The 25,515-nt window shown below is 40.3% G+C and overlaps 1 long non-coding RNA gene across 1 annotated transcript in view; it reads right to left on the minus strand.

The window, feature by feature from the left end:
* Positions 1-3,769: 3,769 nt before the first annotated feature.
* LOC108177138 (uncharacterized) overlaps positions 3,770-25,515 on the minus strand; it is a 135,957-nt gene continuing 114,211 nt past the window's right edge. Inside the window, exon 4 of the long non-coding RNA XR_016214074.1 lies at positions 3,770-8,542. This is a non-coding gene — a long non-coding RNA (uncharacterized LOC108177138). The remainder of the gene's footprint in view (positions 8,543-25,515) is intronic.

Consider the following 25,515-nt stretch of genomic DNA (forward strand, 5'->3'; position numbering starts at 1 on the left):
CAGGAAAAGTTGGCCAACTCGTAGATTTGACAAATAGATCATAGATTGTAGCATAAAATATGACTCATTAGTAAAAGAGTTGATTTTAGGAGAATTCACAAGATTAATTTGAAGGATATGAACAGAAATCATGTGGACTGAAATAACCACTAAAATTCATTAATCACTGAGGAAAAAGACATCTTTACAATAAAATTGTAATTTTAATTTCAAATTTTCAGCTTTGGTTTAGTTGGCCGCAATAATATACAGCCTAACACTCCTTCCTTCCTTTTAAAGCAGATCTAAGTAAAACCTTAATTTTTCTCTAGTAAATTCTAGAATGAGAGTTCAACAAATTCCATCTTCATAAACTTTCTACATAGAAATTTTTTATCATTTTTATGATTATGAGTAAGTTTAAGATTAGGAGTAGGGGAAAATAGCAAATCATTTTGAAAACTTTGGACTTTATCTTAGTATTTCAGTATTTTATGAAAAATAAGAGTGGTAAAGCAGACTAAGCTCTTATTTCTTTTGCTTTAAAAAAATTAAACAATGATTTACAGTCACCTGCCTATTTTTGTATAACCAATGAGATAAGGTTTTTCTTTACAATTAAAAATAGTTTTAAAACTAATATTTTTGTATGACACATGAGATAAGAATTTTTTTTTTTTACATTTTAAAATAATATTTCCTGGAGCCAGCACTGTGGCGTAGTAGGCTAAGTCTCCACCTGCAGTGCCAGTAACCCATAATAGGTGCCCGTTTGTGTCCTGAATGCCCCTCTTCAGTCCTGCTCCCTGCTATGGCCTGTGAAAGCAGTAGAAGATGGCCCAAGTGTTTGGGGCCTGCACACAAGTGAGGGAGACCTGGAAGAAGCTCCTGGCTGCTGGCATCCGACCGGCTCGGTTCCGGCCTCTGTGGCCATTTGGGGAGTGAACTAGTGGATGGAAGACCTTTCTCTCTGTCTCTACCTCTCTATGTCTTTTAACTCTACCTCTCAAATAAATAAATATTTTAAAAAATATTTCATGACATAAGAAAATTATACCAAATTTAAACTCCAACATTCATAAAGTTTCTTAGAACATAAAAAGTAATATTCTTAATGGAGCAGTCATGAGTTCACCACTGCACTATACATTAGAATATTCAAATAATTTTGAACTTGGTTGAGGAAGTTATATCATAGCTGCAAGCATACTGTAACAGAAGTATTGCTACTCTTTTCTGGAATACTGGCCTGCTAATTCACTGATGTGCGTTAGCCATTGCCCCAGCGTATGTTTGAATTTCACAAGCAAGTTCAGTCTATCCTGTTTCTCCTAAAAAATTCTTGTGAGTTCAGCTCTATGATGTTTTGTCTTTGGCCTGCTTTGTGACTTGCACTGAAATAGGGATACAAGGAAAGGTGCAACACCACATGGTCCTAGACCACAAGTGACTCCAGGCTAGCTGGAATGAGAAAGATGCTTTCCCCAGTTGCTAACCGGAGCATGCACAAGGTGCTTTGGAAATGTTTAGACCAGTTTTGTCGGGTGTGATATCAGAGAAATCATAACTGTTCAGACTATGCATGAATGACATTGTAGAATTATGAAAATTCTTGATTTCTTCCTTTCCTTGCAGATTAAGCCCTTTCTTTTGGACTTTACATTTTAAATCTTCTTTTCTTCAATTTCCTTTCTGTCCTCATTTCTCCTCTATGGATCCTCCCTAGGTCCTCTTCATCTTGCATTGCTGTGAATACTTTCCATTTTCATCTATTTTGAATTCATTTTCCAGAAGAGCGTTTCTGAAGCATTGCTTCTTGTAGGTCATTCTCAAGAAAATGCAGTAACTCCAAATTCCCCCTCACATTAAGATTTACTCTAACCCCTCGGTAGCAAATATCATATCTCCAGGTTATTTACAGGATTTGAGATTTTGCACCATTGCCTTTCCTTTTTGAAGACTCTTCTTTTGAAAGTGATAATGCCAACATGCTTCAAGGTAACAGTGGTGATTAATGTTTGTCCAGAATATTTTCCATGTTGGAGTTTATGTGTATCGGGTATTAGCAGGCAAGTCCTTTACATCATCATTTTTCAGAAACATGGTTAACTGTGATTTTAAAAATTCAATTGTACCAACAATTCCTTGACTCATATTGATACTGGACTAGTTGTTGAGAGATAAAAATGGATGGTGGGTGTTTCCATCCTTAAGAAGTCTCTACTCTTGACTAGATCTTCTAATAAAAAGACTTATGCCACATAATCATAGCTTAAAGCACCAGAAAGAAAAATGATGTTAAAGAGCTATGATTTACCCATAAGAGCGTTTCAGGCGTGGAAAGCCAAGACACTAAAGAATGAAAGAGATTTTATAAATGAGTCCACACTGTCACCGAAAAAGGTGATAATGGTGATGAAAAGTAATCTATTCTTTAGGGAAGATTACCAATAAATAAATAGGAAAAAATAGAAATAGAAAATTGTATCATGACACTTAGCAACATACTAACTGATTCAAGTAAACATCCTCAATGTGTGATACAATTTTTGAATATTTGTTGGGAAACCAGGCATTTACATGGTCTCAAAGATTCACGTCATCTTACTAGCTGATAAAGCTTACTTAGCATTGTCAATACTGGGACAAACCTAACAATATGCACCTCATTCCTGATGCAATGAAAACCACCATCACTGTGTGTACAATTGCTGCATAAAACATTTAACCTGAATTTTCGAAAGAGAAAATAAACAATAAAATGGTCTTGAATCTTTCAAAAATATCAATGTATGAGATAAAGAAAAAAATTAGTAGGAACCATACTAGATTAAAGAAGAAAAGGGAGCCACCAAAACTAAACACAGGGGCTGGTGCTGTGGGGTAGTGGGTAAAGCCACTGCCTGCAGTGCTGGCATCTCATATGGGTAAGGGTTCGAATCTCAGTTGCTCCACTTCTGATCCAGCTCTCTGCTATGACCTGGGAAAACAGTCGAAGGTAGCCCAAGTCCTTGGAAATCTGCTCCCACTTGGGAAACCCAGAAGAAGCTACTGACTCCTGGCTCCTGGCTTCAGATAGGCCCATCTCCGGCCATTGTGGCCATTTGGGGAATGAACCAGTGGATGGAATTCCTCTCTCTCTCTCTCTCTCTCTCTCTCTCTCTCTCATTGCACCTGCCTCTCTGTAACTCTGCCTTTCAAATAAATAAATAAATCTTAAAAAAAAAAAAACTCTAAGCACTATGTATGATGCTTAATTGGATCATAGAACACTCAATAGCAATAAAGAACAGCAATACAAGACATTTTATTGAACAATTAAAAATTTTGGAAATTTGGCCGGCGCCGCGGCTCACTAGGCTAATCCTCCGCCTAGCGGCGCCGGCACACCAGGTTCTAGTCCCGGTCGGGGCGCAGGATTCTGTCCCGGTTGCCCCTCTTCCAGGCCAGCTCTCTGCTGTGGCCAGGGAGTGCAGTGAAGGATGGCCCAGGTGCTTGGGCCCTGCACCCCATGGGAGACCAGGAAAAGCACCTGGCTCCTGGCTCCTGCCATCGGATCAGTGTGGTGCGCCGGCCGCAGCGCGCCGGCCGCGGCGGCCATTGGAGGGTGAACCAACGGCAAAAGGAAGACCTTTCTCTCTGTCTCTCTCTCTCTCACTGTCCACTCTGCCTGTCAAAAAAAAAAAAAAATTTGGAAATTTAAGATTCTAGAAAAGATCATGCTTCTAATGTGTATTTCTCTAAATATTTTTGAGCACCAATGTGCCTAAAGCAGAAAGCAAGAGTATCATTATAAATTATTGACAAAATAAAATTTAATTGAGGCAAAGTTTTTTTAGGAGGCAATAAATATGTAGTTTGCAGTCAAGCTATGATGAAGATACAAGTATCATGAATATTTTTAAATCAGGTAAACTAGGATAATACGCGCAAACAAAAAATGTGGGGGAGGTAGGACAAAGGGATATTACTTTATATTGTTTGTTTATAAAAAATATGATTCTGGAAACAAATTAGACAATGGCAATAGAAATGAGTTACACATTAAAACATAAGATAACTGGATGTACTAATATAATTGCTGAAGTTTGAAATAATATATTGACATATGGATTTAGGGAGCAAATTAAAAGAATAAGTCATTACCAATTGGAATTCTCTCTAGGAGTGTAAGGTGGTTTGATATCAAAAAATACATTATAGCAATGAACCATTGTAGCAACTCAAATTAAAAAAATACATTCCATAGTATTTTACAAAGATTCAAATAATTCATCATCTTTTTTAAATTGGAGAATGAAATGTAAATAAATGGAATAGTCACTAATTCAATAAAAATGGTTTATCATACAAAAAATATCTGCTGTATGCCTAGTATCCACATGGTAAGTGCATTCTTATTAAAATCAGAAAAAAATAATCCTATCTCATATTTTCTTGAAGAAACAATCAAATAAAAATGTTATAAATGAATTAAAAGTACAACTATTCATGGGTCATCAATTTCACGCAGAAATTCTAAGAGAATATTTTAAAAAAAGATTACAAAAAGCATAAACATTTACTTAGTTGAGTGCCTAATTAGGAAACAAGATTCATTAATCTAAGTAGCTATATGTTAGGGAATATAATGAAACAAATATGTTCCTTCAAAGTAACAGCTATAAATGTAAACTACTTGAAATGAAGCTTAGAAATAATGTATAGTGCCTGTGTGATGAAACTAAATCTTCCCTAAGGGACAAAAAGAAGATAAGAATCAAGAGACACAATTTATTTTTATAAGAAAGATACAACACCATAAAGATACCCCCAAATTCATTTTTGTGGAAATTGACAAAATGAGTTCAGATTTCATTTGAAATAAAAATAAGTGGAATTGGTGTTGTGGCACAGTACGTTAAGCCACCACCTGCAACACTGGCGTTCCATATGGGCCCTGGTTAGTGTCTTGGCTGCTCTACTTCTGATCCAGCTCTCTGCTAATGTGCCTGGGAAAGCAGCCGAAGATGGCCCAAGTCCTTGGGCCCCTGCCACCAATGTGGGAGACTTGGAGTTCCAAGTTCCTGGCTTTGGCCTGGCCCAGCCCTTGGCCCTTGTGGGAGAAGTGAACCAGTAGATGGAAGATCTCCCTGTCTCTTTCTCTCTCTCAGTAACTCTACCTTTTAAATAAATAAATTTTTCAAATAATGTCAAGAATATAAATGAAAATTCTGGAAAAACATAGTAAATATTTCACCTGTCAGACTGGCATTTGACTACAAAAACATTAGTAATGCCTATTGGGAAGTAGGGAAATGGGAAATCATTTGACTGAAAGTGGGAGCATAAGTTGGTATATTGTGGATAGCAATTTATCAACAGATAACAAAAATTTAAATATGCATACACTTTGATGCTACAATTTCTATTTTCTGATTTTAACCCCAGATACTTTGGTACAAATGATTAAAAATTATGTACAAGGACATTCATTGCATTATCACAATGCTGAAAAATTATACACAACACAAATGTCATCAGAACACAACTGTTAATTAAATTAGGTCACATTTGTACGGTGGAATAAAAAAAGAGGCAGATCTCTATACATTGAAATGGAGGGAAGTTCAAGTTGCAGTGTGACAACCGCGGTGTAGAATAATGTACAAAACATGAACAGCTTCATATAAAAGTAAAAACATGTCTGTACACATATTTTTATATATGCACATAAAGTTTTTGGAGTTATTCACAAATATTTATAGGGAAAGAAATTAAATATTTGATTTTGTATTCTGTTCCAATTTTTTCTTGAGGTTTATTTATTTATTTGAAAGGAAAAGTGACAGAGAAAGAGAAGGAGAGAAACAGAGCTCGCCCATCTGCTAGTTTACTTTTCAACAGCCAGATCTGGGCCAGGCCGAAGCCAGGAGCCAGGATCTCTATCCTCGTCTCCCCCCTGAGTGACAAGTGTCCAAATACTTGGTTATTTTTTGCTGCCTTCCCAGGCGCATTAGCCAGATGCAGACAAGAGTCAACCCAGGCATTTGGACATGGGATGCCAGTATAGCAAGTGATGGCTTAATCTTCCTACCCCAAATGCTGGCCTCCTTCTGATCCATTTCCATAATTTAGCATTACAAGACCCGTATTTTATATAAAAATGTGTCTATTTTAAGCTTCTTAACTGACTTCCTGGTGTGGTGAAAGTATATACTACAGAAGCAGTAAAGAAGATGAGATCATGATAAGTGTCCATCTGAGGGCAGAGAGCTAAGAATGGAAAACGGGTATGTGAAATATATCTGTTTAAAGGTGCTAATAAAATCGCTTAAGTGGAAGAAATCACTTAAGGGGAGCAAGAAGAGAAAGACATGAAAATATCTGAATGGAAAACTTGCATGTTTGCATTTGCCTAGCAAAGGAGAAGAATCAACAGAAGACAGAAAAGCTATTCCAAAGCAGTTGTAACAGTGTGATCCAATGTAATTGAAGCTAAAGAAAGGGCTTTAAGGTGAAAGTTCCCAGAATAATTCTGGGTATAGAAGAAGTATAGGAAGAGCGAACCATTTCTGGTTTTCTTCCCAACTCTCTGGCTGTCACTTTTCTGTTCCTTCCTGGCACCTTCTCTCCTTCTGAGGTTTAGTTGCTTAGCTCTTCTTCCAGCTGTATTTTCTCTCAAGAGAGATCTTATGTAATAACAACTTCTAGGTAGCTGTGTCAGGTTCAGGCCTATTTCCCTGAAGTACCAGCCTATACATTTAAATATCTACTTGACCTTTATTTTGGAGACTTCAAATACAAAGTCGAAGTGTTGAAAACTCATGTTCACATAGTCATCAGAACTTCACAGGCAATGCGATCACTATCTAGCTAGTTGTGCAAGACATAAGTCCAAGACACATTGTCAACATCATTTTATTTTTACCTTGGTATTTCTAATCCATCACCAACATTTATTGATTTTACATCCAAAATATCTCTCAAGTTCATTCCCTTCTCTGCACCTTGACAATCACTATCTTAGCCAAGGGATTTTTGTTCCTACCAAAGATTGTGGTTGCAACTTCATAATAAGAAAACAGATCTGCCAGCCTCTAATCTGTTTACCACACTGGTGGTAGAGAATGTCTCCTGAATTGTCCTGAGATAAAGTTATAGACAGAGAAAGGGAGAGTCAGAGGGAAAGGTCTTCCATCTGCTGGTTCACTCCCCAAATGACTGCAATGGCCAGAGCTGAGCTGATCTGAGGCCAGGAGCCAGGAACTTCTTCCAGGTCTCCCACATGGCTGCAGGGGCCCAAGAACTTGGACCATCCTCTGCAGCTTTCCCAGGCACATTAACAGGGAGCTGGATCAGAAAAGGAGCAGCCAGGACACAAACCAGAGTCCATATGGGATGGCTGTGCCTCAGGTGGAGGCTCAGCCTACCCACAGCCCCAGCCCCAGTCCTTAGTCTTGCTTACAAGGTTCTGAGTTGTCTAGCACTTGTCTACCTCTAGGCTCATCTTTTGCCACATTCTATCCACAAAGATCTTCTCAGGGCCCTGTATACAGCCTCCTTTGCAGTTTACAAGTAGCAAGCTTACATGTATTTATATGGCTATTACTCTCTGTACTCACTATAGGAGCAATGCTGTTTTGATCCAAAATGTACTCCTGGAATCTAGCATCTGACACTGCTCAATAAATATTTTAGAATAAATATATAAATGAATGAAATAAAATTGGAGTTCAAAAGAAAGGCTGTGTATTTTTTAGCTATGTTGAGAGATACAGGAGAGTGACGGTAAATATTGAGAAGATGTCAACAAATTTGAATAATAGATGATTTCTGGTTAATTCCAGAAGTACCTAGAATAATCTGATGGTGGGTAGGTAAGAATATCCAAACAGCAAGGCTGTGGGGTATGATCTGGAGAAGGAAGGAAGTGAGAAGTAGATCTAAGTGAATAAAACAGAAGAAATGCAGACATGATATATGGGGTCTCAATGAAGTCAAAGAAATATGTATTAGGAGCAAAGGAATGAGATTTAAAGGAAGATAGTAGATTGTGGTCCTAAAACTTTCATATTAGAAATTGCGTGCACAGAATGATTTCTTAAAGCATATGGATGTAGCCATGGGAACTGGAGTTGATGATGGTATGGATTATGCTATAGACCCTATGTACGTGTGCTCTGAGAACTTAGAAGGTCCTTGAAGTTGGGGGGCATGTCTCCTCTCTGCTTCTCTAGAGTGGACACTCAGTATATGTGTAATAAATATTGTATTGTATTTTAAGATTATTTATTTACTTGAAAGTCAGAGTTACACAGAGAGAGGAGAGGCAGAGAAAGAGAGAGAGAGGTCTTCCATCTGATGGTTCACTCCCCAATTGGCTGCAGTGGCTGGAGCTGCGCCGATCCGAAGCCAGGAGCCAGGAGCTTCTTCTGGGTCTCCCACACGGGTGCAGGGGCCCACACACTTGGGCCATCTTCTACTGCTTTCCCAGGCCATAGCAGAGAACTGGATCTGGCTCCCATATGGGATGCTGGTGCTTCAGGCCAGGGCGTTAACCTGCTGCACCACAGCGCCGGCCCTGTAATAAATATTTTAAACTAAATAGGATTAATGCCTTATTTCTCAGACATTTTGCCACCTGTGTTCTTATAGCATCTCTCTAGAGTATGTCTCACAGTTACCTCCAAGCAAACTCTACTTCATTACAGCTTCTTAAATGAAAATTCAGTATTTGTTAAAGTGTCAATCACTGCATCTTGCATTTCTCCTTGCTTTCGGGGACTTCAATAATTAAGCTGCAGTTATAGTCTGTAAGCAGTGAATATGTTTTGGCCATGATGACAAGAGTGACAACAAGAAATCTTGGAACAGGTTTTTTAAAACATGCTTCTGGTTCTTGGGAGGGTTTTTCAACTCAAGCTCCTGCAAACATCATCAAAATTCCACGATATAATCAGCTATCTACTATGAAATGCGGATGACTAACCTCTGGAACTGCACATGCAAGCAGTCAAACTAGCAAATTATGAGTCACAGAATTGCAGACTTAGAGTCAGTGAGAAGAACACCCAGAGAAATCTGCATGCATTCAGAGATATTGATTGAGAATAATAGAAATGCCCAACTCCATCAGGAGTCTTGGATGAATATCATAGCATCAAGACTAATTCAAACTAATTTGAAGAGTAGTAACAAACTAATCTAACTTGAAATAATATTAAGGAATAACTGTAGGATAATAACAATATATTTTATCATCAAAATATTTACTTCTGTCTAGAGATATTAAAATAAATGTAAACAGATGGCTTGCATAATAGAATTTATAGAAAACTCTTTCTCAAAATGTGCTTAAAGGGTTGGCATTGTGGCGCAGCAGGTTAAAGCCCAAGCCTGCAGTGCTGGCTTCCCAGATGGGTGCCAGTTGGAGTCCCAGTTGCTCTGCATCCAATTCAGCTCCCTGCTAACACACCTGGGAAAGCAGCAGAGGATGACTCAAGTCCTTGGGCCCCTGCACCCACGTGGGAGGCCTGGAAGAAGCTCCTGGCTCTTGGCTCCTGGCTTCAGATTGGCTCAACTTGCCATTACCGCCATTTGTGGAGTGAACCAGGGGATGGAAGACCTTTCTCTCTCTCTGTCTCTATCTCTCTCCGTAACTCTTTCAACTAAATAAAAATCAATCTTAAAATGTGCCTAAAATCTAGATTATTGCATCCTATTTTACATCACTAAACTCACATTTCTAGAGAATGAGAACCCTGGAAAGTAGGTTATACTGAGTGCCCAAAGTGACTTGGAAATACTTTAAAGTGTGGGACCTTCTGACATAGAAACTTGGTAAGTAAGATTCTGTTTCTAAGTTCGTCCCAAGCCTATATCACAACTGTTATATGGAGGAGCAGAGGCACAATGATTCTGAGAGTATTTGCTCATTTAAGATGTTATTGGCAGCTTAGGATGTCCTCAGCAATGGGGCACAAGCCGACTCCTTAGAGGAAATTACTTGGCATCCATGAAAAGAATACAAAGTTTGGGGTCAAAGTTGAGATCAGATCCTGGGTTTTCTTCTGGATAACCTTCGTCCCATCAATTAATGTCCATGAGTTTCAGTCTTCTCATTTAAAAATGGGAATAAAAATTTATTTAATAGGTCAAGAAGCATTTACAGGAATAAAATGAGGGGTGTATGGTGTATGAAATCCTGTGAGTTTGTATAACATCGGGTAGTTCAATGGAGGTGAATCACGATAAGGGAAGTGATGAGAGAGAAAGCCAGAGATACAATTATGGATGGTCTAATTGCCAATGGCAGTCACTAGAGCCAGGTGATATTCGTTTTCCAAATCCCAGGACACTGTCTCATGATCTTTATCTTTCCAGAGCTCTCTGAGGAGTTCTTCTGCTCTTTCTGCAGACATCTCAGTCCCATTTAACCCAAGCCTCACTATGCAAGAATCCTGGGCAGGAAGATGGACACATTGCTTTGGGAATGCGGATACAGAAGCAGGTTGCATTAATCTCCATGGCAGCAGGAAGGTGGCCAGTGACAGCTCGAGCGCTCTCAGTGAAGGCTGCCATGTTGTTGGAGGTTGTTGTACTCACTGGCCCAGAAGCTGCATGCATCAACAACTATTTATTGGGCACACACTGTGCTAGAATCTGAGGCTATGAATATTAAATGAGATTTACATGGGTTAGATAACACAATCTAATGGAGGAACATATGCATATAAAATGCATTAAACTGTTATGTGACAATCTTTGTAATAGAAGTGTGTACAAAATTCTATAGGAGAAAGCAAAGACACAACACTAATTTGCTTTAAAGAATGGCTGAGTTAACACTTGGTATGGTTCTTTATAGGCTGTGGATATCTGTAGTTAGACTATAATGTGGGGAGAAGAGGAAGTCATTCTAGAGGGAGCAGATTGTGCCAGAGTCACAATGAGCCAAAATCCAGAGAGCTGAGAATGTTGGCAAGTGATTGTTCTTGGGATTAGCTCTGTTGTAACCAACCTTGTACTCTTTTATTCCTGTAGTAGACAGGTGAGCGCCTCTCTCCAGCTGTAGAGTAGGTTGGGTTGTGAAGGGCCTCATGAGGATGGTATGCTGTGTGGGTTGTCATTCTCTTCCCTCCATCATTTCCTCACCAGCCACACCCTAGCAGGTGGCTTTGCAATCAACACTCATTTGCTCACATCAGCCCACATCTGAATTGCTTTTTCTGAAAGGCAAGTGCTGCTTTCCTGGTGCTTGTTCAACAGTTGCTGTATGTTACTCATCCGCAAGACATCTTAGGATTCCCTGCGATAAACTTTTCCTCCTCAGCACAGTTGAGAAGGAGAGTTGTGATGGGAAAGTTTCATGTCTGTTTTATTTACACCACCAGAATCCAAAACAATATTCTTACATGCTAGGTTTCCCTGGCCAAGAATTTGCTTAACAGTTTATTATTGTTGCATTCCTGTTATATGTCTGCTTTACTGGGGATACATTTTGCCTTTGTGTGTGTGTGTGTGCGTGTTGTTGCTTAAGTGCGTGCATGTTGTGCGTGTGTCTGCTGCACTCTTTACAATATGCTAAAGATTCTCCTTTTCTGATTGCCATTTGTTTATTATCAAGAGTTTGGAATTTGGAAAAATTCCCATGAGGCTAGATATTTCATTATGAAATCTACACCTGTCTTTCTCCCTAATTCTAGAAAGAGGCATTGGATGTGTCTTAACCTTAAAGTTATGCTTGGGCCAGGGTTTCCCCTGTGCCAGGATTCCTGGCAGTTGGACACTCAAGAGTTATTTCCTCTTTGAAAAGATCGTTTCCAGGGCCAGCATTGTGGCATAGTGAGTTAAGCCTCTGCCTGCAATGCCAGCACCCTAGTGGTTCAAGTCAATGGTTTGAGTCCTGGCAGCTCCACTTTGGATCCAGTTCCTTGCTATTATGCCTGGGAAGGCAGTGGAAGATGCCCACGAGTTTGGGTCCCTGTACTCCTGTGGGAGACCTGGAAGAGGATACTGGATCCTGATTTCAGCCTGGCCTAGTCCTGAGGGTTGCAGCCATTTGGGGAGTGAACCAGGGGATGGAAGATCTCTCTCTCTCTCTCTCTCCCTCTTACTCTAGATAACTCTGCCTTTCTAATAAATTTTTTTTAAATCTTTTTTTAGCCGTCGCCGCGGCTTACTAGGCTAATTCTCCACCTTGCGGCGCCAGCACACTGGGTTCTAGTCCCGGTAGGGGCACCGGATTCTGTCCCGGTTGCCCCTCCTCCAGGCCAGCTCTCTGCTATGGCCTGGGAGTGCAGTGGAGGATGGCCCAAGTGCTTGGGCCCTGCACCCTATGGGAGACCAGGAGAAGCACCTGGCTCCTGGCTTCGGATCAGCGCGACGCACCGGCCAGAGCAGGCCGGCCGCGGTGGCCATTGGAGGATGAACCAACAGCAAAGGAAGACCTTTCTCTCAGTCTCTCTCTCTCTCTCTCACTGTCCACTCTGCCTGTAAAAAAAAAAAAAAAAAAGGAGAAAAAAAAGAAAAAAAAATCTTTTTTTAAAGTGCATTTTTCCATAGGCCTACTCGGTTGCAAATAGCACCACGCCCTATGGCATGGTGGTCTGAATACCAGTAGGAATTTCACCTGCTCCTCAAAATGCCCTCTCCTCTACCTACACTCAGATCCCAACAAACATCCTCTTGGGTGTAAGAGTACTCAACCGATTATCAGAACAGAAAAAGATACTGTCAGCGAGATAATTTGAGGAAGTGGTAGATAATAAATGTGTAGAGAACTGCCAATTAGGGAAAGTCAGTAATTTATTTATACATGCAATAAACATGGATGGAATTCTTACTAAGTGTCTGCTACCAGACTAGGTAGTAGGGATCCAAGATACCTATCAGGAAGCCATAATCCAGAGAGCATGATGTCCTTGTGGAGAAAATGAAACCTGTATTTGTATTTGTAGGAAGAATTTTCCTCAGGTTAGAGGATTCCGACCATCAAGTCAAAGACTCGGAGACTTGGAGGGCTGAAATCATTGTTTGGAACTTCTGATATCTTACCTGTTTTTATCTATAGACCAGACAGTTGATAGATCCAAGCTTCTCTATCCTTCACTCATCATTTAAACAACTAGTAATACTTATAAACAATTACTTAAATTTTGATAAAAGTATCCTATTTGTAAAATATAAAATTAGTTGGGCTGACGCCGCGGCTCACTAGGCTAATCCTCTACCTGTGGCACCGGCACCCCTGGTTCTAGTCCCGGTTGGGGCACCGGATTCTGTCCCGGTTGCCCCTCTTCCAGTCCAGCTCTCTGCTGTGGCCCAGGAGTGCAGTGGAGGATGGCCCAGGTCCTTGGGTCCTGCACCTGCATGGGAGACCAAGAGGAAGCACCTGGCTCCTAGCTTTGGATCAGCGCAGTGCGTCGGCCGCAGTGCAATGGCCATAGCGGCCACTTGGGGGTGAACCAATGGAAGGAAGACCTTTCTCTCTCTCTCTCACTGTCTAACTATGCCTGTCAAAAATATATATAAATTAGTAAAATGAAAATTAATTTTAACTTCAGTCATTAAGCATTTTCTTTATTGATACTAACAGTAATGTTAATTTTAATAAACAAGCATTTATATTACTGCAATTTATATAAATATTTTGAAGGGGAATTTCACATCCTAAAAATAGAAAGCACCTAAGAACCACTGACCATTTAAACTGAGAACATAAATTAGCTTGATATAATTTTTAAAACAAAGTGAGTAATTCATCAATATTATTTTTATATATAAAGAATATTTAAAATTGTTATTATTTTAAAATATTAATATTCTTTCCTATTTAACCCACTAGTATTTACTGAGTACCCACGACTAGATGTTGCCCCTCCCACAATATTGTTTAGCAACTTGAGAAACATTTGTGAGAATAACCATTTAACAAAATTTGTAGATTAATTAATTTCTCAGCAAGGAACTTATTTTTTCTCAATTATTTTTACATAAAGCAATTAATGTTTCTTTTTTAAAAAATTATTTATTTATTTGAAAGGCAGAGTTAAAGAGAGAGAGAGAGGGAGAGACAGAGAGAGAGGTCTTCTATCTGCTGGTTGACTCTCCAAATGGCTGCACAGATGGAGCTAGACCAATCTGAAGCCAGGAGCCAGAAGCTTCTTCCAGGTCTCCCATGTATTTGCAGGGGCCAATGGACTTGGTCCATCTTTCTCTGCTTTCCCAGGTGCATTAGCAGGGAGCTGGGTCAAAAGTGGAGCAAATGGGACTTGAACTCGTGCCCATGTGGGATGCTGGTGCTGCAGATGGAGGCTTGACCTACTATGTCACAGGGCTGGCCTCCAATGTTTCAAATTAAGGTTTTTTTTTTTTAGATTTTTATTTATTTATTTGAGAGAGAGAGTTACAGGCAGTGAGAGAGAGACAGATAGAAAGGTCTTCCATTGTTCCAATATTTTAAAAATACAATAGGGAAGAAGGAGGAGGAAGAAGGGCAGGAGTATGGGTGGGAGGAAGGTAAGGGGAGAAGAAGCATCATGTTCCCAAATCTGTATATATTAAATACATGATGTGTTATTCCTTAAACAAAATAAATTATTATAAAAAAAAAAAAAGTACAGTCATTGTGGTCATTTGTCCTAGTGGATATGACTCTGCAGGTACCTGAATCTCATATCAGAGTGCCTGGGTTTGAGTTCCGGTTTCATTCCTGATTCCAACTTCCTGCTAATACACACCTTTGGAGGCAGTAGGTAATGGTTCAACTTTTTGTGTCCCCTACCAATGTGGGAGACTTATATTGAATTTTTGTCCCCTCTTCTCAGCCCATCCCAGACCCAGCTGTGGCTATCATTTGGGAATGAAGCAGTGGCTAGGAGATCTCTATCTTTCTGTCTGTCTTACTGTTTCTGTCTCACTCTGTCTTTCAAGTATATAAATAAATAAATATTTAAAAGCATAAGTCATTTTTAAACAAATAAAATATAACAGAACAAGTAGGACTTCTACATCCTTGAGTTCTGCACCTGTGGATTCTACAAAACCCAAATCAAAAACATATTTCTTAAAAAAACTGCATCTGTACTTCACATCCACGTACTTTTTTGCCTTCATCATTTTCTCCTAAACACAGCAACATTTTGCATAGCACTGACATTGTATTAGATATTGTGTATTCTAAAGGTGATCTCCAATACATGAGAAGGTGTGCTTACGCTATATGCAAATGCAACTCCATTTTATCAAGGAATATCCAAGGATTTTGGCATCCAGTTTGGGGAGGGTCCTGGAACAAATCCCCTATAGGTACCAAAGAATGATTATACATTTTATATGAAATATTTGCTTCTCTTGAATTCGCTCTCAGTCACTTGTTAATTTTATTTTTAGCTTGAACGATTTATCTTTGCTTTATTTGAAAGGAGAGAGAGGGAGTGACAGAGGGAGGTCTTTCCTCTGTTGGTTCACTCCCCAAATGGCCTCAATGGCCAGGGCTGGGCCACACTGAAGCCAGGAGCCAGGAGCTTTACGCAGGTGTCTCATGTGGATGCAGGGGCCCAAGTGCTTGAGCCATGCTCCCCTGCTTTCCCAGGCACATTAGCAGGGAGCTATATCGGAAGCAGAACAGCTGAGACCCGAACCCATATAGGATGCTGGCATTGCAGGTGGTAGCTTAACCTGTTACGCCACAATGCTGGCCCCTAGCTTTTCTTTCTTTTTTTTTTTTTTAAATTAAGGACATTGTACATAGTTTACGTAATTGTTCTTGAATTTCAGGAAGTTCTGACATTTAAAACTAAAGGTTATCAAAACTTGCTAAGAGAAAGGTTGCTTTGTGCTCTGAATCCTGTCTAGAACCAGACAAGTCTTGATAGCAATGAATTATAAGACTGTGACAATGCTATTTGTCTTCTCCTCAACCTAACCAAGAGCCTGTTTCTTTCTAGGGGCTATTAACACATCAGGATGGAATTTTCAGGTAATGAAAATTGCCCAGGTCATACTGTTCCTGAATGGTGGACAGTGAAACACTGAGAGAGGGACATGAGCTGGAGTTTCTCAGGGCCCTCCCCCACCCCCCGAAAGCAGTATCGGGACCAGGTGGTGATGTGGAATTGCCAAATTCTCTGAGCTCGGATGAATATTTGATTTAGACAGCAAGCTCACAATTTCAAAATGATTTTGAAATTAGACACCACTAGAAGCTTGAGTGGATTTTCTTTTACTGCCTGACTACGTATTTATTCCTTTAGCAATACCTCCCAGATAGAACCGTAACCATGGGTGTTCCTGCACACTGAGCTTGTTGGATTGGAACAAAACTTGTGAAACTCAGGAAGGATTTGTCCATTGTCCTATATCCACTGCTGTCTTATTATCCCAGTAGCTGCACAGTGTCATTATATTAATATTACTATTATTTTGTTAAATTAATAGGCCTAGTGAATGTATGTTCTCATCTAGAACTTGTTAAACTTGTTTTTTTTTCTGAGCAGGTGTGCCTGCTACTGTAATTTCACGCTATGCTTGTTATTTCTCTGCACTGAGTTAGGATACTCACATAGAACTTAGTTCTGAAGACAAAGCACTTCAAATACTTCAAGGACATAGAAACATTAGTAAGATAAACTAATTCTTAGAAGCCTGCCACAAATGTGACATTAAAAATGAATTTTTATTGGTGTTATTTGAAAAAGTTGTGGTTACTTCTTATAAATCTTACTACCATTCATTTTTAAAAACAAAATAATTTATTTTCAATTTATTTGAAAGGCAGAGAGAGAGAGAGAGAGAGAGCAAGCAAGCCCTCCACTTGCTGGTTTACTCCCTAAATACCTACAACAGCTGGAGTGGGCCAGGCTGAAGCCAGGAGTTAGGAATTCCATCTGTGTCTCCCATATGTGTGGCATGGTCCAAGTACTTTGGCCATTATCCATAGCTTTGCCAGGTGCATTAAGAGGAAGCTGGATCTAAATCCCGGAAACCAGCATCCCAGTATGGGATGCAGGCATCCCAAATGGCAGCTTAACCTGTTGTGGTGCAACACTTGGCCCCTGGGAAAGTTATTTAACCTCTCTGTACTTCCATTTCCCTTATAGTGAAATAGGGTTAATACCAGCACTTATCTCATGGGGTTAGGAGAATTACATGACTTAATCAACACAGGCACACAGCAAGTGCTGAATAAATGCTAGCTACCATCATCATATTATCACATGAATATAATAAAAACGTACACAGTACAATCCCAATTTTCATTATGCTTTAAAACTGTGATTGAATTCATGGGAGTTATTTTGTGCCTGATACTGTTGCCATATTCATTTTCTTCTTGTTGTGCGTTATATTAATTTATATTTTCTTCAGTGTATGTGTGTATACACTAGGTCAGAGTGTAGAAGGAATTTTTTGTGACCGATTATGATACATATGTGTACATATACATTTGTATGTATAAAATTGGCATCGCCTTTCCTAGAACTTCCAAGTTACTTATGTGCTTTCTCAATTGTCTCCCCCCCACCCACCTCTAGTGAACAATAAGCAGTAAAACTGGCTCCAGGGATGGGGAGTTACGATAATTGTATAACCAGCTTGGGAGAGCAGGCAACTGCCTGAAGGTGCAGCCTGGCTGAGGGGCAGAGGCGGTGGGTGGAGAAGTAGAGCAGGGTGGAGCCAAGAAGTCCAAGGACAAGCAAGCGGTAACTTGTGCTGTTTCTGGGCTGGGCCGTACTGAGGGCCAGGGAGGCTTTGCTGAGATTAAACATGCTTGGCCCTGGAAAGGATGGCTTGCAAATTGACAGAAGGGGGAGCAAATGCTAATGTGTGTTGCTACTTGCACAGCATGGGATGTGGTTCTGGGGTAGGGAAAAGATAGAGGGATGCATGGGGGCAGGGTGAAAGGATGCTAAAGTTTGGGGGTAAGAAACTGAAAAAGGACTGGCATCAATCAATAAGAATTTGGACACATTAGCCTCCCTATGACTCACAATGGTGCATTACCTGGTGCTCTTAAAGTCAATTAAGAGCTAAATTGAACAATGGCAATCACAGAGATGCTGGTGTTTGTGGCTTGTTCTGGGTGCAGAGTATGTGAACAACACGCTGCTGTTGCATTAGGAAGTCCACAATTTGGTTTCTATGACTGAGGGTGTGCTTTTTTCTAATTGTATCTTCCTGAGGAACTGAAGAAACACAAAGGGTCGAAGTATGGTTTTCAGCATGAGCTGTTTGGGGATTTTCTACAGAGAAACTTGCCAAAGGATACTCTTACCCACTGAAGCTAGTGAACTGGAGACAAGCAATAAAATCCCCTCACTCCTTGGGAGAATAGGATCCCAGGACGTCGGGGTGGGAGGAGGGTGAAGAATAGGATGCTTCCCTGTTTAATTAAAGGTATTCAATTACTAACACATTATAAAATCTTTCCAAGGTGAAGATTTTTGTACCACTGTCTACCTAAATCCCAGGCATGGACGGGCCAGGAAGAATTCTGTTGGCACACATCACACTATTCTCAAGTGAGCTTCACTCTCCCAGAACCAGGGCTGTGCCTCTGGGCTGAGCTGTGCCTGGCACTGATGCTAGGCTGAAGTCTTTGCCTCCCTTAACGGCCATGTAATATCAGTGAACCTTTCCAAAATGATTTCATTTGACTGTAAGATAAAAATCATTCTCTTTCCTTTTAGAGGGCTTTTTTTCCCCCATAGACAGACCACTTAGCACTTTGTAATTGGAATGAATATATTTTTAAAGATTTATTTATTTGAAAGGTAGAATGACAGGGGAGAGGGAGGAGGAGAGGAAGGGGGGCGGGAGAGTGAGTGGGTGGGGAGAAAAAGAGAGAGTCTTCTGTTTTCTGGTTCACTCCCCAGATTGCTGCAATGGCTAGGTCCGGAGCAGTCTGAAGCCAGAAGTCGGGAATTCCATCCTGTTCTGTCACAGGGCGGCAGGGGCCTAGGTACTTAGCCATTTTCCACTGCCTTCTCAGAAGCGTTAGCAGGAAGCTGAACAGGAAATGGAGTAGCTGGGACTTGACCCAGTGCTCTGATATTGGATGCTGGGGTCACAAGCAAGCAGCAGCCCAAAGCACTGAGCCACAGAGCACATGTGTTGAATGACTCCTCCTTCTGGGGGTCCTCCTAAAATGCAAGGGCTGCCAAATTGCAGGAAACGTGAAGCTATGTGCAGGGAAGCCTTTCTTTTTCCAACCCAACTGTGTTTCTCTGTGTGTGGCGTGTATGGGCTGGACCCATCAGAAACTGAGGCACATGTGGGATCTAGGAGAGAATCTCCATGTGAAAAGGGCCAGGAGGACACATTGGGTCCAGGAAACGGAAGATTCGTAGTTGTCAGAGGGGAAGCAACCATCAGGATTATAACATGTTGACTCTTGACTTCAGTGGATGCCTAATTTTAATGGAAATGGCAGTGCTTAATGTAAAACTGAAATCCTATTTTCACGGAAACCTATAAACATTCGTTTGTGACAATTCTGACACATGACTTCCAATTGGCAAAAACGTTCTTTGCATAACCCACTGTAGTTTCTGCATTTTGAGGACGACAGCACCTCTGGGATTCCAGGAGGAGGTGGTGATGCTTGACAGATGAGGACAACCCTGCAGCATCTTCACTCACGGCACCCCGAAGAGCAAATAGCAGAGAAGGGGCACACAGGAGAGGAAGAAATGGGCAAGTCTGTGGGCATGCATGAGAATCCTGGGAATTCTCAAGACAGAGCTGGGCTGCAGCATAATTTCACAGCAGAGGGAGTCTCCATAACAGAGAAATAGGAACCAACAAAACAAGAACACTCAAGGTTCATGTGCAGGGATGGCGAGAGCCTTACACCTATTAGAACAGTTGTTTAAGGCTGTAAATTAGTTGAATGAGATTCCAATGTGCTCTGCAGGTCAGAAAATGCATTACATACTTTTCCTGTAAGATGGAATACATAAGGTGCCTGAGAAATACAACTGTCTTTATGAAAACAGCCATAGGATCCCAGTGAAACTGAAAGCTAGTTCTGAAAGCTGCATTGATACAACTCTTTTTTTGTGTTTTTATCTTCATCTTGAACACAATATATTGAGAGTAGTGACTGTGGATTTTAATCATTACTGTGGACCCTTATCCTGTGCATGTTCTAGTGTGTATTTACATGAAGTTGTGTTTTTATACTAGTGAGGAATGAAAAGTCACTAGCTGGAATGATACTCTTCTTCATAAAAGAATCTGGAACAGGCATTTGGTGTAGCAGTTAAGACATTGCTTGAGACATCTGCATTCGGATTGGAGGGCCTGGATCAAGTCCCTGCTCCACTGCTTCCAATCCACCTTCCTGCTAATGCACACTTTGGGAGGCAGAAGGTAACGGCTCAAATACTTGTATCACTGACACTCATGTGGGTGACCTGGATGGACTTTTGGGCTCCTGCCTCCAGTCTGGACCAGGCTGGGTGTTGCAAGTGTTTGGATAGTGAACAGATGGCAGAGCTCTTTCTGGTCTCCCTCTCCCTCCTTCTCTCCCTCCCTCTCTCTAAAATAAAAAAATAAAAAATAAAAATAAAAAAAGGTTTTTTTAGTATCTGACCAAAACCTTCTTTCCTGTCCTTAAAATTTCCAGCTTCCAGCAAATACACAAAGAATTACTCATGATTCCTATTTCTAAAGGCTAATCCTGGTCATTCCTCTGTGATTTTCCTCATGTGTATCATCTCCTTGAAATGCCCTCCCCCCCACTGGAGCCGGTGCTATGGCACAGTAGGTTAATCCTCTGCCTGCAGCACCAGCATTCCATATGGGCGCCAGTTCTAGTCCCAGCTGCCCCTCTTCCAATCCAGCTCTCTGCTATGGCCTGGAAAAGCAGTAGAAGATGGACCAAGTGCTTGGGCCCCAGCACCAGCGTGGGAGACCGGGAAGAAGCTCCTGGCTCCTTGCTTTGGATCAGTGCAGCTCCAGCTATTGTGACCATTTGGGGAGTGAACCAACGGAAGGAAGACCTTTCTCTTCGTCTCTTCCTCATACTGTCTGTAACTCTACCTCTCAAATAAATAAATAAAATCTTAAAAAAAAAAAAAAGAAATGCTTTCCCTCAGCCTGCATATTTTTTTCACAACCTGATAAAATTCTTACTCTTTAAGATGCATTTCTAATGGCTTTTCCTGTTTGCAGTCTTTCCTGACTCCTTGTGAATAGTCTTCAATGTTCATTATGCTCATTTCTACTGTGAGGCCTAACACATGCATCAGTCTGTGTGTTTCCATACTAGACTATATTCTATTTATATGTTTCCCCAGTGACTAGCAAAGGGACAGGCTGGGGCTCACCGTAAGGACTCCTGAATATTCAATACCTCACCTGACTGATCGAAATAGGGAATGTCAAAGACCTGTATTCTCTAATTCCTGCCAATATTGTATTATTTTTGTTTCCTTTAAAGAATAACATTTTATCCTGGGATTGAGATGACTTGACAGGGATAACTGATTAGATATTTCATTTAAACTGGAAGTGAATATTTTTAAATAGAACTTTCTTATTTGCTTTATAACTTCCCATTAAAAATAGATTCTTGGCAAAGTTCTTAAATGACAATTATGTGTTCTTTTATAAAATAATATAATTGCCAATTTAGGAAGTAGGGCATTCCTGTTTAGTTAATATTTTACTTGGATTCTTATCAAGTGCATCTAAAAAAGGATTTTTGAATGTTTTAGAGAATTAAGCTCATGAATCATTTTTGTTTCTCTCCAGAATCTTCTAGGAGAAGTACTAGTTCTGCATTCATTGTGTGTGTGGTTTGGGTGGGGTTGCCTTATCTCTGGTTCAGTATTGGCGTTACATGGAGAGTACCAGTCTGAAAATGATGTTAACATCGAGCACAGCACAGAAGAGAATCAGAAGTACAGGGTGGGGGCTGGTGCTGTGGTGCAGAGGGTTAATGCCCTGGCCTGAAGCACTGGCATCCCATATGGGCGCCAGTTCAAGACCCAGCTACTCCACTTCCTGTCCAGCTTTCTGCTATGGCCTGGGAAAGCAGTAGAAGATGGCCCAAGTGCTTGGGCCCCTGCACCCATGTGGGGGACCCGGAAGACACTCCTGGCTCCTGGCTTTGGATCGGCGCAGCTCCAATTGTTGTGACCAATTGAGGAATGAACCAACGGATGGAAGACCTCTCTCTCTCTCTCTTTCTCTCTCTCTCTGTAACTCTCACTTTCAAATAAATAAATTAATTTTAAAAAAGTAGTACAGGGTGGGGGCAGCAGGGAGGGAGAATAAAGGAACTGAAGAGAGATGAGAGAAGAGAGAACAAAGAGAAGAAAGGGAGACTGACCAAGTACTGACAATGGTACTGGAGTTCCTGGATCCAAGTCAAATCAACTCTGAGGGTTTTGTTGTTGTTGTTAGTATTATGAACCAAGACATTTGACCTAGGCAAAGTTGAAGTATTTAAGCAAATTTGTGTTGTAGCATAACCAGTTTCCTATCTATTAGGTTCAGGGATTAAATATGGAGATTAGTGTTAAGAATTTTATAATGTGTAGACTGAAACAATACCTTGGGATCATAGCATGAACAGGAATAAAAATGGTCAACAATAATTTACTTTTACCATCATTGCCCTTCCCACACAATTTTCTTTTAAAGCACTTGAAATGTTATACTTACTGACACGCACATGTACACACACTCAAATGTGTGTGCATATACATACTCACACGTGTGTGCATACTCACACAGAGTGGGAGAAACTAAGACAATAAGAAACCAATGCAAGAACATTCTGAAACTTTGTTCATTTACTTAGGAGTAAAAATAAATTCTAAGCCCATGCACTCATATATGGATGAACATTGCACTTGAACAATATGCTGTGATGCTTAGGGAAAGTTTTGAACAATTTTTAGTTTTTGCTACATTCACTTTAATCTTAGAGGAACTTTATGTCAGTAGATCAAGTCCCACTTCACCTCTCCCAGTCCTGGAGAGATGAAATGACTGACTCATCTTCTCCCCAACATTTGTGATACTGGTAGATTCACTGTCTTTCAAGTGCTCTGTCTGTTACACAACAAAACATTTATGAAAGAAATTACTCCTGGGAGGCGATGTGTGGCTAGATATTTAACTTAAGAAAAAATGTGTATTTCATTGATGACTAATTAATAATGTGAGCACTGGATTGGAAACTCTGTGTAATTGTTGTTACATATCATTGTGTTGGATCTGGGGACCGTTTGTCAGAAACTGAAGTATTGTCTAAGCACTTGACATGAGTTATCTTTTTTTAAGATTTATTTATTTATTTAAGAGGTAGAGTTACAGAGATGCAGAGGCAGAGAGAGAGAGAGAGAAAGAGAGAGAGAGAGGTCTTCTCTCTGCTGGTTCACTCCCCTGATGGCAGCAATGGCCGGAGCTTCACCAATTTGAAGCCAGGAGCCAGGAACTTCTTCTGGGTCTCCCATGTGGGTGCAGGGGTCCAAGGACTTGGGCCATCTTCTACTGCTTTCCCAGGCCATAGCAGAGAGCTGGATTGGTAGTGAAACAGTCGGGACTTGAACTGACTTCCATAGCAGATGCCAGCACTGCAGGTGGTGGCTTTACCCACTATGCCACAGTGCTGCCCCCAACATCATAAGTTATCTTAAAACCCCAATAACACTATTGGATTTAAGTGAAAAGTTTAACATTCTGGGGTTTAAACTCCATGGGAACAGAAAACTTGTGTTCCTTGTGAACTACTTTATTTCCAGCATCCAAATCAGAGTTGAGGTTAAACATGTCTATATGTATCTATATACATCTGTATCTGTATTCATATCTCTCTACCTCTATAAATCTATACAAATATATCCACACATCTCTGTATCTGTGTCTATATATCTCCAGCTTTATATGTATATATCTCCAACTCCAATTTGAACACAGCCAATTGACTATGAGACAAAAAAAAAAAAAAAAAAAAAAGATTGCATTGTATCTGCTGTCCCTGAGAGAATTTCTTGTAAAATCTCAAAGGGAAAGCTAGTATGTACCTTTCACCAATAGACAGAAATTTAACAAATTCTACTGCTAAGACATAATGCTACATGAAAAAAATGTACAAAAGCAGCAGCAACAACAACCAAAAACATTCTAAAACCATATCAAACACCACTCCTATCTACCTATCAAATAAAAAAGCATGCTGTAAAAAACTTTGACAGATGATGTGAATGTGACACCAAGTAAACATGCTAGACTCAAGACTGAATTTTTGTCACATTCAGTTCCTTAGGGACAATTGTATCACAATTACTTTCAAATATCAAAATAAAAATCTTTAATCTTTCAAAGTTATCCAAATGTTGCTAGCTACAACTGAAGAATAAAAACTTGGATGACTTGTGTTTTTTGAACCATCGATCCTAAGAAGGCAAAATGGTACATGAAGTCAGTGGATCAAAACAAGATTTTATAGTGTTAAAAAAAAACTTACAGGCCAACGCTGTGGCTCACTAGGTTAATCCTCTACCTGTCGCGCCGGCATCCCATATGGGCACCAGGTTCTAGTCCCGGTTTTTCCTCATCCAGTCCAGCTCTCTGCTGTTGCCCAGGAAGGCAGTGGAGGATGGCCCAAGTGCTTGGGCACCTGTACCCACGTGGAAGACCAGGAAGAAGCTCCTGGCTCCTGGCTTCGGATCAGCATAGCTCCTACCATAGCTGCCCTTTTGGGGGGCGAACCAACGTAAGGAAGACCTTTCTCTCTGTCTCTCTCTCACTGTCTAACTCTAAATGTCAAATAAAAAAAACTTATAGTTTCATAGTATGTTATAAAGGGTCTAAGGGCAGGCCATAGAGATATTATACCAATGAATAAAATAATCATTCATGTCATGTGTTTACCAGAGGCCAAATATATTTGTCATTGAAAAGAACTGAGAGTTATTGTGTCTTCTAGAACAAGTCTGTTAGAAATCTCGTAGGAATGACCATTAATTAGATGTACTTTCCGAGGGACCTAGGAAATGAAAGCCTCATTGAAATGTGTTTAAGAGAAAGGGAGGAGATGACATAGTGTAAGTGGGTATGCACAACTTGTGCCAGGAGTTTTGCCAGAAAAGGTAAGAAAGAAATGGGGTTGGGGCAACTGGCAGGAGAAATGGGCATAATAGATTTGGGGGGGATGTTTAAAATTTTTTTTTAAGATAGGAGATTCAGAAGTACATTCGTATGCTGGTGAAAATGATCCGTTAAAGACAGCATAATTGAAACTAACTATCTCTTTGTGGCCATTGATGATTGAAGTCAGAAGGGATACATTTTGACCATATTTAGGGATTTTAAAGTGTTTTCTGATCATGTAGCAGTGAGATGAAAACATGTTAGCACAGGAAATTACCAAAACTTATTCTCGGATGTTTAAAAATATTAATATAAATGATAATGTAACCGATGGTTGTGGAGCCTTTCCAGGGCTTACTGGCGATCCAGACATGAGTAAAACTCAGTTTTGAATTTTCAGGAGTTCCAGGTAGAAGACTGGCTGAGCCTGGAGCCAGGCTA

The sequence above is a fragment of the Oryctolagus cuniculus genome, chromosome 10 (genome assembly GCF_051225735.1).
Source record: "Oryctolagus cuniculus isolate XC-2025 breed Fujian yellow rabbit chromosome 10, ASM5122573v1, whole genome shotgun sequence".
NCBI lineage: Eukaryota > Metazoa > Chordata > Mammalia > Lagomorpha > Leporidae > Oryctolagus > Oryctolagus cuniculus.